Source organism: Sorex fumeus, unplaced genomic scaffold (genome assembly GCF_029834395.1).
Source record: "Sorex fumeus unplaced genomic scaffold, SorFum_2.1 ptg000303l, whole genome shotgun sequence".
Classification (NCBI taxonomy): Eukaryota; Metazoa; Chordata; class Mammalia; order Eulipotyphla; family Soricidae; genus Sorex; species Sorex fumeus.
Genome location: NW_026606360.1, coordinates 186611 through 194498, shown reverse-complemented (window position 1 = coordinate 194498; position 7888 = coordinate 186611).

Here is a 7888-nt window from a genome sequence, read left to right as displayed (position 1 = left end):
TTCTGGAGACGTGGCCGCTAATGCAGCCGCGATTTATTCTCCCACTACATATCCCATAGGAACCATAAGTTACCCTCTTAGAAGAAACCTTCTCTAGGTTAGGTCAACCACTAGAAACACATTAGCCAATAACTCGTTAAGCCTATCTCAACTCACTCTGCATATCGAGCAGAATAGTAACAGTGAACGAGAAGGACTAAACCACACTGGTCACAATGGTAAAGCAACGCAAAAGCCGACCAAACTTTCATATTGAAGAGGCTAGCTCAGAAGATACCAACAGTACTGTAGTGTTAGACAACCTCTCTGACAAGGAATTCAGAAAGGAGCTACTTAGGATGCTTAGGGAACTAAACGAAACAATAGAAAGCAATGCCAATAAAAGACAAGAGGATTTGAAGGCAGAAATGAGGAAAATGCCACCGGAAATGTCAGACCTGAAAAACCTGGTAGGCAAATTGAAAAACTCAGTGGAAGGCCTCAGCAGCAAAGTAACAGCTGCTGAGAACAGAATCAGTGAGCTCGAAGATGAAGTTCAGAGACTCTCCAGAGAAGAGCAGAAAATGGAAATGAGACTCACAATTCGGGAACAGATGGCAAGAGAAGATCATCATGAAGCCAAGAGGGATAATATAAGAATTATTGGAATTCCAGAGGGACAGGAAGAAAACCTTGATGAAGAAGAAACTGACAAAGACACCATTGCTACAACGTTTCCAGAGCTGAAGAAAACTTGTAACCACATTCAGGAGGCCCGAAGGGTACCAGCTAGAAGAAATCCGAATAAAAATACCCCAAGATACATCCTGATCAAAATGACCAAAACCTTAGATAGAGACAAAATTCTGAGAGCAGCAAGATCAAAGAAAGAAATCTCCTACAAAGGAGCATCCTTAAAATTCACAGCTGATTTTTCTGATGAAACCCTCATGGCCCGAAACAAGTGGTGGAATATAGTGAAAAAAACTCAATGAAATAAATGCCTCTCCAAAAATACTTTACCCAGCGAAACTCTCATTCATAATAGAAGGAACAACACACAGTTTCACAGACAAACAACAGCTCAGGAACTTCATAGACTCAAAGCCATAGTTACAAGAACAACTAAATGGGCTACTTTAAGGCAAGACAGGACCCTCAAATACACCAAATTTCAAAAGAACAATGGGACAAAAACCCATAACAATAATCTCTCTCAATGTCAATGGGCTAAATGCACCAATTAAAAGACACAGAGTGGCAGGATGGATTAGAAAATTGAACCCAACATTCTGCTGCCTGGAAGAAACACATCTCAATAGTCAAAGCAAACACAGACTTAGAGTCAAAGGCTGGAAAACAACCCTATAGGCCAACAGCTCCCATAAAAAAGTTGGGGTAGCCATTCTAATATCAGACGACATTGATTTCAGAGAGAAGAAGGTCACAAGAGACAGTGAAGGCCATTTCTTACTGATCAAAGGTTCTGTCCAACAGGAAGAACTTACAATACTAAATATATATGCACCTAATGAGGGACCAGCAAAGTACTTAAAACAACTACTCATAGATTTGGAGAAAGACCTCAATATCAACACAATACTACTGGGACACTTCAACACCATTTTATCACCTCTTGATACATCAACGAGACTCAAGCTTAATAAGGACATAATTCATCTGAGGGAAACAATGGAAGAAAGGGACTTAGTAGATATATACAGGACACTTCATCCTCAAAAAGCTGAATACACATTCTTCTCAAGTGTACATGGAACATTTTCGAAGATAGACCACATGCTGAGCCACAAAACATACCACTGTAAAATTAAGACGATAGAGATTTTATCACCAATCTTCTCAGACTATAATGTGCTGAAATTAGAAGTAAATCACACACAAAATCAGAAAATTAAATCAAACACCTGGAAATTAAACAATGCAATATTGAACAACGAGTGGCTTAGAAAGGTAATCAAAGAGGAAATCAAAAGATTCCTAGAAATGAATGAAAATGAGGACACGAGTTACCAAAACTTATGGGACACAGCAAAAGCTGTATTAAGAGGCAAGTTTATAGCTCTACAAGCCTTCCTCAGAAAGGAGGAGCGAGCCCACATAAATAACCTAACCTCACAGCTTAAGAGCTTGGAGAAGGATCAAAAAAATGAGCACAACCCAAACAGGAAGAAGGAAATAATAAAACTCAGAGCAGAGGTTAACGAGATGGAAACCCAAAAAACAATCCGAAAGATCAATGAAACCAAGAGCTGGTTCTTCAAGAAAATTAACAAGATTGATAAGCCTCTAGCAAAACTCACAAAGAAAGGGATAGAGAAAACCTTTTTAATAAACCGAATCAGAAATGAAAAGGGTGTCATTATAACGGAAACTACAGAAATTCAAAGGATCCTCAGGGAGTACTTTGAGAAGCTTTATGCCATGGAACATCAAAATTTCGAGGAAATGGATAAATTTCTAGACTCCTACAGACTCCCAAGGCTGACCAAGAAGACCTGGAATACTTGAACAGACCTATCCCCATCAAGGGAATTGAAATGGTAATAAGAAGTCTCCCCAAGAACAAAAGTCCTGGTCCGGATGGGTTCACTAGAGAATTCTTCCAAATACTTAAAGACACAATCCTCTTTAAGCTTCTCCATGAAACTGAAATATCAAAAACACTTCCAAAGGGTTTCTACGAAGCAAATATTACCCTGATACCAAAAGCAGACAGCGATACCACAAAGAAAGAAAATTATAATATGCAGATATCCGTGATGAAAACAGATGCAAAGATCCTCAACAAACTACTAGCAAATAGAATCCAACTACTCATCAAAAAGATCATACACCATGACCAAGTAGGATTCATCCCAGGGATGCAAGGATGGTTTAACGTTCAGAAATCAATCAACATAATCCATCATATCAACAAAAGAAAAGATAAAAACCATATGATCATATCAACAGATGCAGAGAAAGCATTTGACAAGATCCAGCACCTGTTTATGATGAAAACCTTAGCCAAAATGGGTATAGAGGGGAATTTGCTCAACATAGTTAAAGTCATCTACCACAAGCCTACAGCAAGCATCATCCTCAATGGGGAAAAAACTGAGAGCCTTCCCTCTAAGATCAGGGACGAGACAAGGATGTCCACTCTCTCTACTGCTGTTCAATATTGTACTGGAAGTACTTGCAATAGCAATTAGGCAAGAAAAAGATATTAAGGCATTCAGGTAGGAAAGGAAGAAATCAAGCTCTCACTATTCGCAGATGATATGATACTATACTTAGAGAACCCTATAAGCTCCACCACGAAACTCCTAGAAATGATAGACTTGTATACTATAGTTGCTGGCTATAAAATCCATACCTAAAAGTCCATGGCTTTCATACGCAAACAGTGAGATAGAAGAAAATGACATGAAAAAAACAATCTCGTTCATAATTGTTCCCCAGAAAATCAAGTACCTAGGAATCAGCTTAACTCAGGAAGGAAAGAACCTGTACAAAGAAAACTACAAAACGCTACTTCAGGAAATAAAAGAGGACACAAGGAAATGGAAAGATATCCCCTGCTTATGGGTCAGGAGAGTTAACATTGTCAAAATGGCAATACTTCCCAAAGCATTGTACAAATTCAATGCAATTCCTATAAGGATAGCCATGCCATTCTTCAAAGAAATGTAGCAAACACTCCTGAAATTCATATGGAACAATAAGCCACCACGAATATCTAAAGCAATTCTTGGGGAAAAAAGACAATGGGAGGAATCAACCTCCCTAACTTCAAACTCTACTATAGAGCAGTAATAATTAAAACAGCATGGTGCTGGAACAAATGCAGAGTTGCAGACCAATGGAACAGGGTTGAACACACTGACATCTCCCCTCAATCATATGATCATCTAGTCTTTGATAAAGATGCAAGAAATGTGGAGTAAGGAAAGCCTTTCTAACAAATGGTGCTGGCAACACTGGATGGCTACATGCAAAAAAAAAAAGGCTCAGAACTCTGGCTGACACCATGTACAAAAGTAAGATCAAAATGGATTAAAGACCTCAACATCAGACCGAAAACCATAAGGTACAGTGAAGACAAAGCTGGCAAAACCCTCCATGACGTTGAAGCTAATGGTATCTTCAAATATGTCACACCACTAGCTGAGCGAGTGAAAACAGAGATAGATAAATAGGACTATCTTAAACTAAGAAGCTTCTGCACCTCCAAAGAAACAGTGAACAAAATACAAAGACAGTCTACAGAATGGGAAAGGATATTCGCTGAATACACATCTGATAAGGGGTTGATATCAAGGATATATAAAGTACTGGTCGAACTTCACAAGAAGAACATACCCATCCCCATAAAAATGGGGCAATGAAATGAACAGAAACTATCTCAAAGAAGAAATCCAAATGGCAAAAAAGCACATGAGAAAATGCTCTACATCATTAATCATCAGGGAGATGCAGATCAAAACCACAATGAGATACCATCTCACACCTCAGAGACTGGCCCACATCCAAAAGAACAAAAGCAACTGGTGCTGGCGCGGATGTTGCGAGAAAGGAACACTCCTTCACTGTTGGTGTGAATGCTGACTGGTTCAGCCCTTTTGGAAAATAGTATGGACCATTCTCAAGAAATTAGAATTTGAGCTCCCATTTGACCCAGCAATACCACTCCTGGGAATATATCCCGGAGTCAAAAATGTATAGTCGAAGTGACATCTGTGTTTGTTTGTTCATTGCAGCACTCTTTATAATAGCTAGCTAGAATCTGGAAAAAACCCCGAGTGCCCAAGAACAGATGACTGGTTAAAGAAGCTTTGGTACATCTACACAATGGAGTGGGCTAGAGCGATAGCACAGCGGGTAGGGCGTTTGCCTTACAAGCGGCCAACATGGCCGACCCTAGTTCGATTCCTCTGCCCCTCTCGGAGAGCCCGGCAAGCTACCGAGAGTATTCTATATGCCAGACACAGTAACAACAACATCTCCAATGGAGATGTTACTGGGCCCGCTCGAGCAAATCGACGATCAACGGGAGGGCCTTTACCTTTACCTTTACACAATGGAGTACTATGTAGCTGTTAGAAAAGATGAAGGCATGAATTTTACATACAAGTGGTACCATATGGAAGGTATCATGCTAAGCGAAATGAGTCAGAAAGAGAGGGATAGACATAAAAAGATTGCATTCATCTGGGGGACATAAAGTAACAAAATAGGAGATTAATACCCAAGAATAGTCAAGATCAGTACCAGGAGGATTACTCCATATCATAGAGGCCAGCCGGGCACGCTAGGGGAAAGGGCAGCTCAGATAGAAAAGGGAGCACCAAAAAAAGGGTGTTTGGAGGATCCTCCCAGGAGGGGAGATACATGTTGAAAGTAGAATATGGACTGAACATGATTGATATTCAATGCCTCTTTTCCAGACCATAACACCCAAAAGGAGAGAGAGAACAAAAGGGAGGCAGGGTGGGATGGGGGATGGGGGGTGGGAGGGATACTGGGATTTGTCGGGGTGGAGAATGGGCACTGGTGGTGGGATGGGTACTCGATCATTGTATAACTGAAACCCAAGCACAACAACTTTTAAGTCTACAACTGTACCTCATGGTGTTTCACTAATAAAACAAAAACAAAAAAATTGATGAGAAAACAAACTTGCAATAACAATAGATATAGAAAATAAATTTTTTTTGTAGGAGTACTGCTATTTATTCAGCCACTGATTAGCTGATTGAATTGTGCTTGAACTCCACCTTACTTTTTTTCCATTTTTTACAATTTTATTTATTGAATCACCGTGAGAGCAGTTACAAAGCTTTTGGGTCTAAGTCTCAGTCATACAATGAAACACTCGTACCTTCAACAGTGCCCATTTCCCATCACCAAAAATCCCAGTATACCCCCATCCGATACCCTCCCCCTGCCTGTGGGGCAGATGATTTCCACATTACTCTCTCTCTCTACTTTGATCAAATTCACTATTTCGACATCAGGCCCACCATTATTTGAGATTTTACCCCAACACTCAGATCTGCTGAAAAGGCAACAATAGACAATTTGTATTCTATTGCTAGTTATGAATAACATATGATGTCGTGTGGCTGCAGTAGGGCCATGTGGTTTTGAAATTCCAAAATTTTAACACTTAAATATGGAGGGATTTCTGCCAAAAACCACTGGGTTTCGAGATCTGCTCCTGAGTCTCTGGGATCATGGCCGTTGAGCAGCTTGATGAGGAGCCAGAGAGGCTATTCGTGGGTAATGACTTGGGGTCTCGTTGGGGTGGGGAGGACAAGCCTGGCTCCACCGGCATCCCATGAGGCCCTGTGTGTCTTGTCACTGGGGGCCCAAATGTGACTATCCAGTGGCCTCAGATGGATGGTGGCCACTGGGCCGCCAGGGGGAACAGGCCAAGGCACGAAACCCATTCCCACCAGGGTTTGCCCAGCACTGGTAGCCTACTGCAGAGACCAGACACATTTCTACCTAAAGCCACTGGGTTCTGAAATTCGTTTCTGAGACTCTGGGATGTGCATTAAGCAGTTCAATCAGGAACCAAAGAGGCCTTGCCTCCAATTATATAGCAGAGCCGGAGGTGGTTTGTGGGTGTGTTTCCCACATACCTAACTTTTGGCTGCTTACTTTCTTGGTGAACTTTGCCCCAAGTTTTTGGGGTCTGGCCAAAGGCACAGCAGCAACTTTGGGGTATCTGGAAGTCTGAAGGCGCCATGAGGATGCTGATGCACTCGCCTCACAGGTACAAGATTGACTTGCTGGCGGCACCATACCCCCTAGAAAATAAATTTATGTGAACATTGTTATATTTGATTGCAGAATTTTTAAGACTCTAAGAATCTTTGAAGTTTTTTGTTGCTTCAAGAGGTGTTTACGTATTTTTAATTTTTATTTAGTCACGTTCTTCTTAACTTTCATCACCCAAACCCATTATTTACAAGTTAACATACACGTGAGTCTAAATGCTGCGACACTGTTAAAGCTAGAGCTCAGGTGATAATCAGCAAGTACCTTTACTTATAGTAATGATATCACCGGAAGCTTGTCACATGCTACCTGGATTATTTCCTTCTTGGCTGCACTCCTGCAGCCCCCTAACACTCACAGTCCAAACAAAACTTATCTTCCCTAGGGGCATTTGTCTGAATGTGCGGATAGTTATTAGGGATTGACTCATCCAGTGTGCATTTTATGATGTCTAAAAGGCTTGAGAGGTTTGCAAAGGCCTTCCCACATTAACAAACTTAAGATTTCTCTCCAGTATATGTTTTCGTATGGCTATGTTTTCGGGCTGGAGTGATAGCACAGCGGTAGGGCGTTCACCTTACAAGCGGCCAACATGGCCGACCCGAGTTCGATTCCTCCGCCCCTCTCGGAGAGCCCGGCAAGCTACCGAAAGTATTCGATATGCCACACACAGTAACAACAAAGTCTCCAATGGAGACATTACTGGGCCCGCTCGAGCAAATCGACGATCAACGGGACGGCCGTTACCTTTACCTTATGGCTAGTAAGGGTTATGGGTTCAGTGAAGATCTTGCATTTTTCTTACATATTTAAGACTTCTCTCCACTATGTTTTTAAAATGCATAGTAAGGCTACAGTGTAGAGGGAAGACCTTCCCACATGTCAGACATTTATGTGGTTTCATTCCAATGTAATTTTTCTTCTGTGCTTAGTAAAACAACAAGTTTGAGTGAAAGCCTTCTCACGGTCCTTCTATATATAGAGAGAGTCTGTCTCCAAGACCAATTTTCTATGATTCTAAGGCTTGAGAGGTTAATGTAGGCCTTTCCGCATTGCTGATACATGTAAGTATTCTTTCCATTGTGAATATTAATATGTGTAATGAGGAGGAGTAAGTGAA